The sequence below is a fragment of the Bos indicus x Bos taurus genome, chromosome 1, assembly GCF_003369695.1.
Source record: "Bos indicus x Bos taurus breed Angus x Brahman F1 hybrid chromosome 1, Bos_hybrid_MaternalHap_v2.0, whole genome shotgun sequence".
NCBI classification, from domain to species: Eukaryota; Metazoa; Chordata; class Mammalia; order Artiodactyla; family Bovidae; genus Bos; species Bos indicus x Bos taurus.
The window spans coordinates 137,635,914-137,651,498 of record NC_040076.1 but is presented as its reverse complement, the minus strand read 5'-3'; the positions used below and the strand labels follow the sequence as shown (position 1 = coordinate 137,651,498).

Genomic DNA, 15,585 nt, shown 5'->3' with positions numbered 1-15,585 from the left:
TATCCATGACTTGAAGGAAACTTCTGAGTATTGAGCTTTCTATCAGAGTTTAGCTCAGTTCTTGGTCACAAGCAAGAACTCAGATAAATCTGTGATGAGTTCATGAAAAAGGTCTTTCTCCTTAAGTTAAGTGGAGGGCAGTTCTCAAATCGGTCCAGTTGCCGTACTGCAAAGGGAAGGTATCATAATCAACCGGTTAATTTTTATTAAAATAGATGATTAAACCAGGTAATATGTTTTGAAATAGTTATTTATTTTGGCTATGCTGAATCTTTGCTGTTATGCGCAGTCTTTCTTTAGTTATGGGGAGTGGGGGCTACTCTCTAGTTGTGGTGGGCAGAGTATGGTGGTGGCTTTGGTAGTTGTGGCATGTGGGCTGTAGAGTGTGGGCTCAGTAGTCGTGGCACAGGTTTATTTGCCCTGAGGCAAGTGGGATCTTCCCAGACCAGACATCAAACTTGTGTCCACTGCATTGCCAGGATTCTTAACCACTGGGCCAGCAGGGAAGTCCTTTATTCCTTTTGCAACTTCCTGTTCCAAAGTCTGAGATGATCATATTAAAGTTATAAAATTACTAATTATCTGATTAATGTAACACTACTGCCTTTATTGTCTTTTGCAAGGTATCTTTACACCCCTTGAACAATTGAAATTCAATTATTAATTTCTCATGGTGATCCTCACAAGAGCATCATGAGATGGCAGGTCCGTGTTCACAGGTGATGTTGCTAAAATGCAATAAAGCAACTGCTGCTGCTGCTAAGTCACTTCAGTCGTGTCCGACCCTGTGTGACCCCATAGACGGCAGCCCACCAGGCTCCCCCGTCCCTGGTATTCTCCAGGCAAGAACACTGGAGTGGGTTGCCATTTCCTTCTCCAATGCATGAAAGTGAAAAGTGAAAGTGAAGTCGTTCAGTTGTGTCCTACTCTTAGCGACCCCATGGACTGCAGCCCACCAGGCTCCTCCATCCATGGATTTTCCATGCAAGAGTACTGGAGTGGGGTGCCATTGCCGTCTCCGAATAAAGCAACTAAAAGTGGCTTATTCCCAAGAATTGAATTAGCCTGTGGACCTGGGTTTATTTCTCCATACCCAGGGCCCTTTTCATTACACTACATAGCTTCATAATATACTCATGCCAGGTGCAATTTCAATGGCAGGCTTTTCTTCTTCCTTTTGTCTTTATTTCTTTCTTAATTTTTTAAAAAATTTATTTTAATTGGAGGCTAATTACTTTAAAATATTGTAGTGCTCTTTGCCATACATTGACATGAATCTGCCATGGGTGTACATGTGTTCCCCATCCTGAACCCCTCTCCTACCTCCCTCCCCATCCCATCCCTCTGGTTCATCCCAGTGCACCAGCCCTGAGCACCCTGTCTCATGCATTGAACTTGGACTGGGGATCTGTTTCACGTATGATAATATACATGTTTCAATGCTGTTCTCTCAGATCATCCCACCCTCGCCTTCTCCCACACAGTCCAAAAGTCTGTTCTATACATCTGTGTCTCTTTTGCTGTCTCGCATATAGGGTTATTGGTACCATCTTTCTAAATTCCATATATATGTGTTAGTATACTGTACTGGTGTTTTTCTTTCTGACTTACTTCACTCTGTATAATAGGTTCCAGTTTCATCCACATCATTAGAACTGATTCAAATGTGTTCTTTTTAATGGCTGAGTAATATTCCATTGTGTATATGTACTATAGCTTTCTTATCCATTCATCTGCTGATGGACATCTAGGTTGCTTCCATGTCCTGGCTATTATAAACAGTGCTGCGATGAACACTGGGGTACACGTGTGTCTTTCCCTTCTGGTTTCCTCAGTATGTATGCCCAGCAGTGGGATTACTGGGTCATATGGTAGTTCTATTCCCAGTTTTTAAAGGAATCTCCACGCTGTTTTCCATAGTAGCTGTACTAGTTTGCATTTCCACCAACAGTGTAAGAGGGTTCCCTTTTCTCCACACCCTCTCCAGCATTTATTGTTTGTAGATTTTTGGATAGCAGCCATTCTGACTGGCATGAGATGATACCTCATTGTGGTTTTGATTTGCGTTTCTCTGATAATGAGAGATATTGAGCATCTTTTCATGTGTTTGTTAGCCATCTGTATATCTTCTTTGGAGAAATGTCTGTTTAGTTCTTGGGCCCATTTTTTTTGATTGGGTCATTTATTTTTCTGGAATTGAGCTGCAGGAGTTGCTTGTATATTTTTGAGATTAGTTGTTTGTCAGTTGCTTCATTTGCTATTATTTTCTCCCATTCTGAAGACTGTCTTTTCATGTCACTTGGTCATGATGTATGATCATTTTAATATGTTGTTGGATTCTGTTTGCTAGAATTTTGTTAAGGATTTTTGCATCTATGTTCATCAGTGATATTGGCTTATAGTTTTCTTTCTTTCTATCTTTTTTTTTTGTGTGTGGCATCTTTGTCTGGTTTTGGTATTAGGGTGATGGTGACCTCATAAAATGAGTTTGGAAGCTTACCTTCCTCTGCAATTTTCTGGAAGAGTTTGAGTAAGACAGGTGTTAGCTCTTCTCTAAGTTCTTTCTTTCTTTTTTTAATAACCAACTAAATCATGGACATCTGACCTCTCCCAGGGAAGAGTATACTTATGTACATTCTTAATGTTCTCTTTGGTAATAAGCACTCTAAAATTGCCCAGAATAATTAAACCAGTAAGAGCCTTACTGAGCTCATTTAAAGGTAGAATTTTAAATTGAGACCATCAAAATTAAATGCTAACAGAATCAGTAATGTAGGAATCAGACTGTGTTCTCATATTACTTAGTCCAGACCAATTTCCTAACTTCAGCTTTTTGGAAATCAGTCAATGCTCTGTCATTTTAAGGAGAGAAGGCAATGGCACCCTACTCCAGTACTCTTGCCTGGAGAATCCCATGGGCGGAGGAGCCTGGTGGGCTACAGCCCATGGGGTCTCGAAGAGTTGGACACAACTGAGCGACTTCACTTTCACTTTTCACTTTCATGCATTGGAGAAGGAAATGGCAACCCACTCCAGTGTTCTTGCCTGGAGAATCCCAGGGACAGGGGGAGCCTGGTGGGCTGCCATCTATGGGGTCACACAGAGTTGGACACAACTGAAGTTACTCAGCAGTAGCAGGCAAATATACACAACTGTATTTCAGGATAGTATGATTAAGGATTTGGGAGAATTTCATTCATAGTTTAGTACTTGGAATGGCTTCTTTTTTGTTAAAATTCAATGATAATCCTTAACACAAAATTTGTTTAATAATTTATACAGGACTATAAACATCTACAAAAAAAGAGTATTAAATACCTATTTGTTTATTTGGTGGTTGTGACTTGGGGACAGGCAGACCTTGGTGAGGGTGTCCATGAGAACACTCCTTTGATTATTTTATCATTACTTGATTGTTTTCACTCACTTCAGACTTGGCAGTAACCTTCTAACATCAACTCAGCTACTAGGATGGGAGTTAAATGTAGTTTCTCCATTTGTAATTGAGAACACTCTGATTTGGATCTCTGAGTTTGGCAGGATGGGCTGCATAGGGAGTTTAGACAGAAATCTTCCCAGTAGAGCAGGAATGAAGCCTAACTCTGGGAGATGGACACATGCAGCATCTGGATGGAGGAAAGAGTCTCTCAAATGAACATAATGTAGCTATAACCACAGAAATGCAGGCAGGGCTGGGGCCTCAACCATCTGCATCTCTGGGAGTCACCTTTGCTGGGCTAGTGGGCAGGACTAGTGGACGTCTGTCTGTCTGAGAGCCTGAGTATCTTCTGGGGACTCGACCTAAGGGGAAGAGAGAGTAAGACAACAAGATGGGCCCAGGAACAAAGAACTGCATTTTCAAGGAGTGGGCAAGGCTGCACAGAATCTGGTGACCATTGTTCAGAATTTTCCATAAGTTTAACCCCAATAGATTCATGTCTGAGTTTGAGGGAGGGAGTTGTAAGTAAAAAGGTAGCCCGACAGAGCAGTTTTCACAATATAGCAGGGTCATATGTAGATCAGGAGAAGAGAGGGAGTTAGATGCACTAAGAAGCCCAGATTTGAGGATGCTGAGGGCTCAGTGTTCTTCATGCAGGGGATGTGCTGCTGGGGGCTGAGGGCAGGGGGATGGCAGGGCAGCCACAGCAGGGTGGTCTGGCAGCTTAGAGAGCACAGTCTGGGTCTCCACACACTCAGGCACCTAGGTACCAAGGCAGAAGCAGCAGCAGTGGAGAGAAAATGTTGCTGAAATCTTAGGTATCCACGGAAGATGACACCCTTTGATCTGGGGGCTAATACTTTCCATGCGCTTCTGATAGAGTGAGAGTGGGGAAGGGCCCTCAGTGGGCTTCAGGGGAGGCAGAAGCAGGAGGTGATGCACAGGAAGAGGGACAGGGCATGGCCCAAGCCAGAGGTAGCGGAAATGACATGTGGGTGAACAAATGCAAGAACAAGCTTGAAAAATTCAAGAAATAGTTGAAGGGTGACCTTTAAAGGGAAGGGAGGTCAGAGGTCCTGCTTTAGTTGATGGAGCAAGACAAAGAAAAATGTAGTCTACAACCAGTCTTTATTTTCAAATCCATACTAAATATTGGATATATCAACTTGTCTTAACTCAGGTGCAGACCCTTACATGAGTCTGTGCACAGTCATCCACCAATCCACCACCTGTTTTCCCTGCCCAGCCTGCTGACTCCACCTCAAGAGGAAACACAGAGTGTCTGGGACATGCAGTCCAGCGGCAGCGGGGAGGTGCGCTGTGTCCAGCCTGGGGGTACACCACCTTCCTTGTCAGCGCCTTGTGTCCAGACTGGTGGGACTCCCTCTAATCATGAAACCAAGCTCAGGTACTCCGTGGGAGAAGCAGCCCAAAGCACAAGTTTCCCTTCAGACTTGGGTCAGAGCCATGTACCTCAATCTGCTCCTTATGTCTTGATCTTCAGGTTCCAGACTCCACTGCTGTTGACTTCATTGCTTTTTCTTCTAAATATGCTCTTGATTTATATTTTGCATTTGCCTCACTACCTTTTCACAAATGGGGCACAGCTTCCTTTTCTAAAATTACAGAGTTGTTGGTTAAAAACGTAAGTGCCTCCAAGGGAGGAAATACCTTGACCTTGGGAGGAATTTGCTAGTGGAGTCATTCAGAATTTGATTCAAATCTCCTCTCTTTCCCTGGACAGCTGTGTAATCATCCCCAGCTCATGCTGTCTCCCTCCGCCCCCCATCAGTTTATTCATCTCTAAGGTAGGGATGATAACTCCTCTCCACTCACTAGGTTGTTGTGAGGACTTGTTAGACATTTACATGTTATTTATTTATCACCTACCATGGACTAGTAATCACACTGGCAATGGGGAAAAGAAATGAGGGACTTAGCTCCTGTTCTCAAGATGCTGATGATGTGGCACAGGAGATGGATGTTCAAATAGAGCAGAAATGGCAAAACTGGAGGGTTGCATCAAGGGTTGTCTGGGAGTCTTCACTAAGGACAGTCAAGTCAGACAGCAAATGAGAAAAGAGCCCCCAGAGAACAGCATATGGAAGCATGAGGGGTCTTGATCTCATCCACACAGAAAGACAAATAACTAAAATCAGACCTTTCCATGAGGTAGGGACAGATAGAGCAGGGGAGCATCTACCTGAAGGGACCACTGGAGGATGCAGGGGTACTTTCTTCTTTCTCTTGTTTACACTCAAGCCTTAATGCAACAGGAATGCAATCTAACTGAGTCTCTCCTCTCCCCTCAAATTACGTGTCCGAGCAAAAGGACAAGCCTATCAGAGCACGTCTCTGCAGGACCTTGTACTATGCTATGATGAATGCCCCAGGATGTGGGTCCTGTTGTGGCCTGTGATGCTAGTATCTGTGAGATATTGGGCAGGTCATTTCATCTCTCTGGGTTTCAGTCCTCATTGTCAGAATGACTATCTTGCACTGGAGGAAGAGTGATATAATTTTTATGTGTATGGTTTTAATATGTCTCAGTCAGTTCAGTTCAGTTGCTCAGTCATGTCCAACTTTTTGTGACCCCATGGACTGCAGTGTGCCAGGCTTCCCTGTCAATCACTAACTCCCAGAGTTTACTCAAACTCATGTCCATTGAGTCGGTGATGCCATCCAACCACCTCATCCTCTGTTGTCCCCTTCTCCTCCTGCCTTCAATCTTTCCCAGCATCAGGGTCTTTTCCAAGGAGTCAGTTCTTCGCATCAGGCAGCGAAAGTATTGGAGTTTCAGCTTCAGCATCAGTCCTTCCAATGAATAGTCAGGACTGACTTCCTTTAGGATGGACTGGTTGGATCTCCTTGCAGTCTAAGGGACTCTCAAGAGTCTTCTCCAACACTACAGTTCAAAAGCATCAATTCTTCAGTGCTCAGCTTTCTTTGTAGTCCAACTATCATATCTGTAAATGACTACTGGAAAAACCATAGCTTTGACTAGATGGACCTGTGTTGGCAAAGTAATGTCTCTGCTTTTTAATATGCTATTTAGTTTGGTCATAGCTTTTCTTCCAAGGAGCAAGTGTCTTTTTGTTTCATGGCAGTCATCATCTGCAGTGATTTTGGAGTCCAAGAAAATAAAGTCTTTCACTGTTTCCATTGTTTCCCCATCTATTTGCCATGAAGTGATGGGACTGGATACCATGATCTTAGTTTTCTGAATGTTGAGCTTTAAGCCAGCTTTTTCACTCTCTTCTTTCAGTTTCATCAAGAGGCTCTTTAGTTCTTCTTCTTTCTGCCATAAAGGTGATGTCATCTGCGTATCTGAAGTTATTGATACTTCTCCCGGCAATCTTGATTCTAGCCTGTGCTCCATCCAGCCCAGCATTTTGCATGATGTACTCTGCATATAATTTAAATAAGCAGGGTGACAATATACAGCCTTGATGTACTCCTTTCCTGATTTGAAACCAGTCTGTTGTTCCATGTACAGTTCTAACTTGCTTCCTGACCTGCAACAGTCAAGAGTCAACTCTTTGATATGTCTAAGGAGAGCTTATTAATTTTCAGATTCCTGGGATTTACCTTCAGAGATTCTGATTCGGTTTTCTGGAGGAGGGTCCCAAGAACTTGATTTAGAAGCAAGCAACTTGTCAGTTTGGATGTATGTAGTCTCTGGACACATTGAGAAACACTGGACAGAAAATTCAGGAGTCCATGGCTTGTGACAATGGTGGCAATAATTACAATTATATCCTTATAAAAGACCCTGATACTGGGAGAGATTGAAGGCAGAAAGATAAGAGGATGACAGAGGATAAGATGGTTGGATGGCATCATGGATTTAATGGACATGAACTTGGGCAAACTCCAGGATATGGTGAGGGACAGGGAAGCCTGGCATGCTGCAGTCCATGGGGTCGCAAGAAGTCAGACACAACTTGATGACTGAACAACAACATTCTGGCTTACACTCTGTGTTCTTCAAATCAATAAGAAACTTGATCACAGATGGAAAACAATATCCAAGGGCCATCCTTATTCCTTAATGGTCATTCAGTGTAGCACCACTCTAAATAGGCAGCAAAAAATCCTGAAATATTACACTCATGAGAGCTGGACTGAGAGATGCCCAGGAGGAAGGGTGATGCACCTGTCTGCTTTATCTCGCTGGTGCATACATCTCGTCTCTTCTGGACTGCAGCCAAGCCTGGAGGCATTCCATAGTGAGGTGTGTCAGCCTTGGATGCTTTCACTGGAAATGTATGACTTTGGGAGATTCGATTAGTTCAGATAAGCTTCAGGGGCCTCCAATGCTTGTCCAAACCATTTTAACTTCACACCTCACTAGTCTTTAGGAAGATTGAAAGCCCTAGAGTTGTGTGGGTGGAGTGAAGAGGCCAGCTTTGATAGCGACTTATGCCCCAAGCTTTTGTCAGGAGCTCCAACTCCATGACTGGTTACTTTGTGTTGCCTCAACCTGTTCTATACTTCTACCGAATTTACAGGTATTATATCTGTCTGAGAAGCTGATATTCAATCAGAGGACTGATGCGTAGTTGAACTCAGGAAACTTCCTTGGGTGAACTGCAAATGTGAATATAACCCCTACTCAAAGCACAGATATTTGATAATACCAGACAGTCCAATGGGCTGTTGTAGTATGATGCATACTCTTCTGAACATCTATTGAAGCACTTCTGTCCTCAAGGAATTCTGAAGTTGCAAGTGTCTCTCCTTTCTCTCTTTGGTCCCTCTGCCTCTTTTATCTATATCTCCATCCTCTATGTATTTCCTGACACCTATGTTGGATGAGTTTGATGTATTCTATAATAGGAGGCAGAAAAAGTGAAAAAATAGGTTTTATTTTTCCTATCTGATGGTTTCCTTTCATTCATTATCAAACCTTTATTGACTACTTCCAATGTGTCAGGAAATGAACTAGATGTAGTCCATGGAGCAACACACGGGGCAGATAGATGAACTGATCTCTACCTATATAAAGCTCACAGTCTAGCATGGAAGGAACCATGCTAAATGTCCATCAACAGATGAATGGATAAAAAAAGTGTGGTACATTTTTTCAATGGAATATTACTCAGCCATAAAAAGGAACAAAATTGGATCATTTGTAGCGATGCGGATGAATCTAGAGTCTGTTGTACGGAGTGAAGTAAGACAGAGAAAAATAGGCACCCGTGCGAACATGGCGCTGCGCGCGGTGTGGAGCGTGCGGGCCGCGGTCGGCGGCCTGCGCGCCATCTCGGCACCCAGCGCGCCCTGCTCGCCACGGCCCTGGGGACTGCGAGCGGGTGCAGTCCGGGAGCTGCGCACCGGCCCTGCTCTGCTGTCGGTGCGGAAATTGACAGAAAAACACGAGTGGGTAACAACAGAAAATGGTGTCGGAACAGTGGGAATCAGCAATTTTGCACAGGAAGCTTTGGGAGATGTTGTTTACTGTAGTCTGCCTGAAGTTGGGACAAAGTTGAACAAACAAGAGGAGTTTGGTGCTTTGGAAAGTGTGAAAGCTGCTAGTGAACTCTATTCTCCTCTATCAGGAGAAGTAACTGAAATTAATAAAGCTCTAGCAGAAAATCCAGGACTTGTCAACAAGTCTTGTTACGAAGATGGTTGGCTGATCAAGATGACATTCAGTAACCCTTCAGAACTAGATGAACTAATGAGTGAAGAAGCATATGAGAAATACATAAAATCTATTGAGGAGTGAAACTGGAACCCCTAAATAAACTACTTTGAAACAACTTAATCTAGCATAGTTGTCTTAAATTAGTGGTAGATAGATATTCAGAAAGCAACTTTTAGCAAAAGAAACTACTTTTAACAATGTTTCCTGAAGAAAATACCCCTTAACTTTCTAATGACTTCAGATAAACACTGCATCTTTTTCCACAGCATCCTGTGATTTTTAGGCTAGGCTCCAGTTATAATATTCAGAATTCCTGAAATTATCTCTGGTAAAACTAATTACAAAAATTATGTAATTCAAGGATAACATGGTTATCTTAAACCTTGTATGACTTGTAACTTGCTTACAGCTATCCTTGGATTTGGGTCAAAATTATCTTTCCACTAGAAATAACTGCCAGTGGAGAAAAGTTTGTTAGTTGTATAGTGTCCAGTGAAGAATATTACTATCTGAATTTTGCAACACACTGTGTTTGCTGGTGCTATTTTTATACAGTGAAGCAACAGCCTTGCAGGAGAATAAACAATAAAAAAAAAAGACAGAGAAAAATAAATATCATATATATGAAGAAAAATGGTCCAGATGAACCTATTTTCAGGACAGGAATAGAGACGCAGATATAGAGAACAGACGAGTGAACACAGGGCTGGATGGAGAGGGTGGGACAAATTGAGAGAGTAACATTGACCTATATACACTATCGTGTGATAGTGTATAGAGAGCTAGTGGGAAGCTGCTGTATCACACAAGGAGCTCAGTTCAGTGCTCTGTAGTGATCTAGAGGAGTGGGATGAAGGGAGTGGGAGGAAGAGTGAAGAGGGAGGGGATATATGTATACATATAGCTGATTCACTTCATTGTACAGTAGCAGCCAACACTATATTGTAAAAAAAAAAAATTACACTCCAATTAAAAAAAAAAAACTCACAGTCCTGTGGTAAAGCAGACATTAATCACATATAGAAAAAAAAATGTAAAATTAAAGTGGGTACATCATTGGGTCTCAGTAAGAGTTGGTTAGATAAATGAATGAGTAATGACACCAACATGCAAATGAGATCTTTTATTTAAGGACCTTGGAGAACTTCACAAATGCTAATTCAAATTCACTCCAAATATTTTGGAGGATCAGTGGGATCTGGTACAAAACCACTTTCATTTAGAATTCAGATTAGGTACATAACCCATAGCCTCAACTTGAACCTCAGAGTTTCAAGACAGAAAAGCCATCCTAGGACTCCAGGGTCAGATATAGTATCCACAATATGTTCTGTGTTAGATTCTTTAGCCCTGTTCAAAAAGCCCAGATTGTAGTTGCATGATGAGCCTTGAGTAAATGCCCTCTGTGCAATGTAGGTCCTGCAGGTCAGAGGTTACACCTCCCCCATTTCCTTGTAAAGTACCCTCTATGCTAAGTCGCTTCAGCGTTGTGTCTGACTCTGTGCAACCCCACAGACGGCAGCTGGATACATGCTTATTGCCCTGTTAGTTTATCTCTTTTTTAATACAATTGGTGTTTGAGTTATTTCTAAGCACCAGGCGCTCACTGGCCAAGTCCTCTAAGTACATCTCATTTAATCCTCATAACAAACCTGTTAGGCAAGAGTTGATAACAATATTTTGAAGAAAACTAAAGCCCAGTGACATAAGGTAATTTTCCAGAGGTCACTCAGCTAGAAAGTGATAAAATTGAGATTTGAACCCTGGTCTCTTGAGAAAGAGCCCCTGCTTTTCCATATACCACACTGCATTTTTACTCATCATTAAATGGATATTTATTATCTGTTGTGTTTTCTGTAACTTTCTGGAGACATTACAATTGACACAGGATGCCATTTCACTATTTTTATGAAGTCTATCCACCTCAGCATTTATCAAATCCCAGAGAATCCTGTAGAATTCTTTAGCTGCAGGCAAGTCTGAGATGTAAACTATTCTAAATAGGGGAATGACATAATCAGACTAGCAGTGCAGAGAGATTACTGTGACTGCTAAGTGGAGTAAGAATAAAAGGGGTGGGGATAGAAGTCCAGAGATGGCCTGCAGTAAATGTATGGCATGGGAACAGAGGTATTACAGAAGTGGCAGCTATGGGTCTCAATCTCTAAGTAGAGGTTGGGGTTGAGCAAGAAGAAAAAGAAGAAATTGCTATTACATGCAAGCTGCTGGTCTGAGTGATTCAATGTACCATTCAGCTGGATGCCAATCACCGGCAGGCGCAAGGGGTGGTTTAGTATTTGGCTATGTCGAACGTTGACTCCCACGTTCCTGACCTCTAATAAACACCATGAATCTCTGTGCTCAAGACAGGTAATCATTGTTTTTTCTAGAAAAATGCCTGTGTCTCTATTTCTAAATGAGCCATGCTGCTCATGGTTTATTGATTGCTCTAATTTAATGCCCGGAGGCAATCTCCTATTGGTCCCTGAGGAGGAAAAGGCACTTGAAAACCAGAAAAGAACAGATGACTCCATTCATATGGCTTAATCAGTCTGGAAACCACAAGCTGGCAGCATGGGGCTCACTGACAGCCAGGAGGGAGTCTTGGCTCAGCCAGGCAACTTCATTACTGTGTGTTTCCCACATAAGCTCATTTACTCACTTCTCTTGTTTAATTATTGCATTTGGAACCATCACAGTGAAGTGAAAGTCACTCAGTCGTGTCCGACTGTTTGTGACTCCAGGGACTATATAGTCCATGGGATTCTCCAGGCCAGAATACTGGAGTGGGTAGCCCTTCCTTTCTCCAGGGAATCTTCCCAGCACAGGAATTAAACTCAGGGCTCCCACATTGCAGACGAATTCTTTACCAGCTGAGCCATGAGGGAAGCCCTTGGGATCATCATAGGTGTTCAAAATTTGGAGGTTTTAAAACAAGGGGACAAAATTTAGACCCTAAAATCATGGAGAAGGGAGCTGTTCCTAACCAATCCCAAGAAATGATTTATGGAAAACAGTTTTGTGGCTGCCACATCCAAGCCAATTCTGGGAGTTTGAATTCAACTAAAAATGGAAACAGTGGCAGATTTTATTTTCTTGGGCTCCAAAATCACCGCGGACAGTGACTGGAGTCATGAAATAAAAAGTTGCTTTCTCCTTGGAAGGAAAGTTATGACAAACATAGATAGTGTATTAGAAAGCAGAGACATCACTTTACTGACAAAGGTCCATATAGTCAAAGCTATGGTTTCTCCAGTAGTCACACATGGATGTGAGAATTGGACCATAAAGAAGGCTGAGTGCCAAAGAATTTATGCTTTTGAACTGTGGTGCTGCAGAAGACTCTTGAGAGTCCCTTGGACAGCAAGAAGATCTAACCAGTCAATCCTAAAGGAAATCAACCCTGAATCTTCATTGGAAGGACTGATGCTGAAGCTGAGGCTCCAATACTTTGGCCATCTGATGCAAAAAGCCAACTCACTGTAAAAGACCCTGATGCTGCAAAAGACTGAGGGCAGGAGAAGGGGGCAACAGAGGATGAGATGGTTGGATGGCATCACTGACTCAATGGACATGAGTTTAAGCAAACTTTGGGAAATGGTGAAGGACAGGGAAGATTGGTGTGCTGCAGTCCAGGGGGTTTCAAAGAGTTAGACATGATTTAGCGACTGAACACCACCAATCTATCCACAGACAGTATAAAATATCTCAGGCATCCCAGTCAGATTCACAAATATTGTTCTGGATTCTCCTGCCTCATCACCACCACAGACTGGCCGTGCTATGTCCCTGTGTTTATAATGTTTCTTTGGCCTCTCTGGGCATCCTAACTTATCCTTTGGGCCCCCATGCATGCTCATCTCTTCAGGTTCTGGCTCCACCTTGGGACACTCTCACCCAGGTCTCTTGTGGGCCAACATCACATATGACCTTCATGTGGCTCCTGAATACTCATCTAGGAATTAACTTCTGACTGAAGTCTTGTATAGATTTACTCCAACACCTTTGAAACCAAGCTTAGGGAAATCCAAAACTTTTGCTTTTAGTTTCATTTACTTCCTTGTGATGAGGTTCCTCTGTCAGTTAGCCTTTCTACATAGCACCAGCTGTTCCTGGTCAATCTGTGCCTCTCTGAGCAATTCTGCCTAGTACGTGAGTGTAAGGAGAAGAGTATGGCGATTCAGGATGAAATAAGAAAGTCAAACAATGGAACTAAGTAGCAGTGGCTACTGGTGAAACTCTCCTGGTCAGAGAGAATAATTTTTCCTCTTCTAAGCAGTAATTATTATAGACAGACTTTTGAGTTGAACACTTCCCTGAGACATAGGAGGGCTTGGTTCTGAGTTATTCAGGAAGAAGCCCTATTTTTTCATCTGGATGAAGTCAGAAACACATTTGCAAGATGGACAAGCAGAAAGCTGAGATTTTGACAGTGTTAAGCAGGGCCACTGACCTATCTTATCAAGCTTATTTCCCAAGTAATTGAACCTTTTTTTTTTTTCTCCTCATTCCATTTCTATCACCAGACAGATCAATAGGTTTATTTGTCTCTGGGGAGATGACACAGAATTTCTTTACCTGGAAGTGTAAATTAGTCCATTCACTGATGCGAAGGCCGTCCTAGTAACAGGGTCATCAATAACTACTTTAAAAGCCAGAAAAAGTAGTGGAAACTAGATTTTTTTTTTTCTGGCTTTCATAATAGCGCATTTTCATTGGTGGTATTTGGTAAATGGACCCAAGTTTCCATCTAAATTCCATTCTCCACATCAAGTTTATTATTTTAAAGAGCAGAAATCAAAATCTATATGGTAGCAAAGCCTTTTAAAAGTGCATTTCATAGAGGACCTATTTTATGGGAGGTTAATAAGGTATCAATGAAAAAGAGCTGAATCCTCAAATAATCTTGGGTTATCAAAGTTAAACGGTTTTCTCTGTTTTGCAGACTTTGAAATGCAAGCATGAGGCTAACCAAGCAACAAGGGCACAAAATTTAAGGAAGCAGTTGTTCTTAGGGCAGCACAAGCACAGGCTTGTCACTTGCATGAAGCTGAGAGTGAGTTCTTCCTTAAAATTTGCATCAATACTCCTTTTGCCTTTTCTTACTCCACATCCTGCTAATTTGTATTGTGAATAACTTTCAAGATTAGGGCATATATGCAGTATATAACACACAACTTACTTGGTCAAGGAACTTGGACGTGTATTTGTAGAATAGGTAGTAAAGAAGGATGTCCTTGGCAGGTGGACAGCACATTCTGGAGAAGCTGTGCTTGGGTGCAAATTCTTTCTTCTGAATCCATCTTATTTTTCTGTTCTGGTAATTTTATGGTGAGCTCACATTTTCTGTAATCTCTGTGTCAGCAATGCAAAAATCTCTGTTTCCTCATGAGCAGCATTTATCAGGGTTCTTTTTTTAAAATGTATTTTTAAAAAATGTATTTCTTCTTTGTTGATGGATTCATTGCCTTTATCAGTGTGAATGATGCCTTGGCAAAAATGGGAGTGGGGATAGCCCATTAGACATAGGGATACAAATTATCCTTGATAGAGAAAATCTCTGTTCATCAATACTGATGCTGTGTCATCAATTTAATAGCTGAATGCAAAGGACCATTAAACCTAGCTGTGTTTGCCATATCATTATTTATAATAGTGCCCAAGGGTAACACGTATTTAACTCCATGATGGATTGACATAACAAATGCATGGTGATCAATCATATTTTATAAACACTTGTTACCAGGCTACATGTGGAATGTGAAGGTTGACTTGTGGTATTTCAGTGCTTCCCTGTCTAGACTGTTGCTCTGGGCTGGTGTGGGGCCACCTCTGATGGGAACTTTATCCTCAGATCCAGAGTCAAAGCTGGTAGTTCTACTTTGATATTCAGTATCATCTTGCCATCTAGCTTAATCTTTGGGAGGGGGCTGGTATGGAGAATTTGCCAGTTCCTCCTTATCTAGAATGGCTCCTCTTTTTAGGTCCCCACCAAGTCATGAGTTTTTCCTTTGCCCATGAATCTCTGCTTTTACTGTTTTCCTTTTGCCATTTGCCTTTAAAGCAATCAATTTCCACTCTTCTCCAAGTTTCCCCTCACTGCAGCTATTTTGTGTTTCCCTTCACTAGAGCTATTTTTTAACTTGTCCTCCTCTTTGAGCTGATCAGGAACAACTTCACTATGAGCAAGAGTAGAGGAGACTGTGCCAGAGTTTCCCTCCCATGCAGGGAATGTTTTGTAAAGTTTAGTCACCCCATGGGGTTAGCCCTCTGCCTATGACAGTTACTTGTAACTTAGAAACTCCACATCCTGTGGGGCCAAAAGAAAGACTGAGATAGTTATTGAGAGTCATTCCAGAGAGAAAAATGTCTGATGGGAAGATATGCCTCTCCCATCAGAATGAGGTTTTTTTTTTTTTTTTTTTCCCCCTGTGTGAATATTGAGGCTGATATGCAAGAATCTGACAAGGCTGCCTATAGAAACTGGACCCTGTGC

General features: G+C 42.1%; 1 protein-coding gene and 1 pseudogene across 3 annotated transcripts in view; one reads left to right on the top strand and one right to left on the bottom strand.

Moving 5' to 3' along the window:
• The window catches only part of CPNE4 (copine 4), a 681,945-nt gene that overhangs the window by 69,874 nt on the left and 596,486 nt on the right, over positions 1–15,585 (bottom strand). The gene's annotated exons all lie outside the window — the stretch shown is intronic.
• LOC113895203 lies at positions 8,641–9,209 on the top strand (annotated as a pseudogene).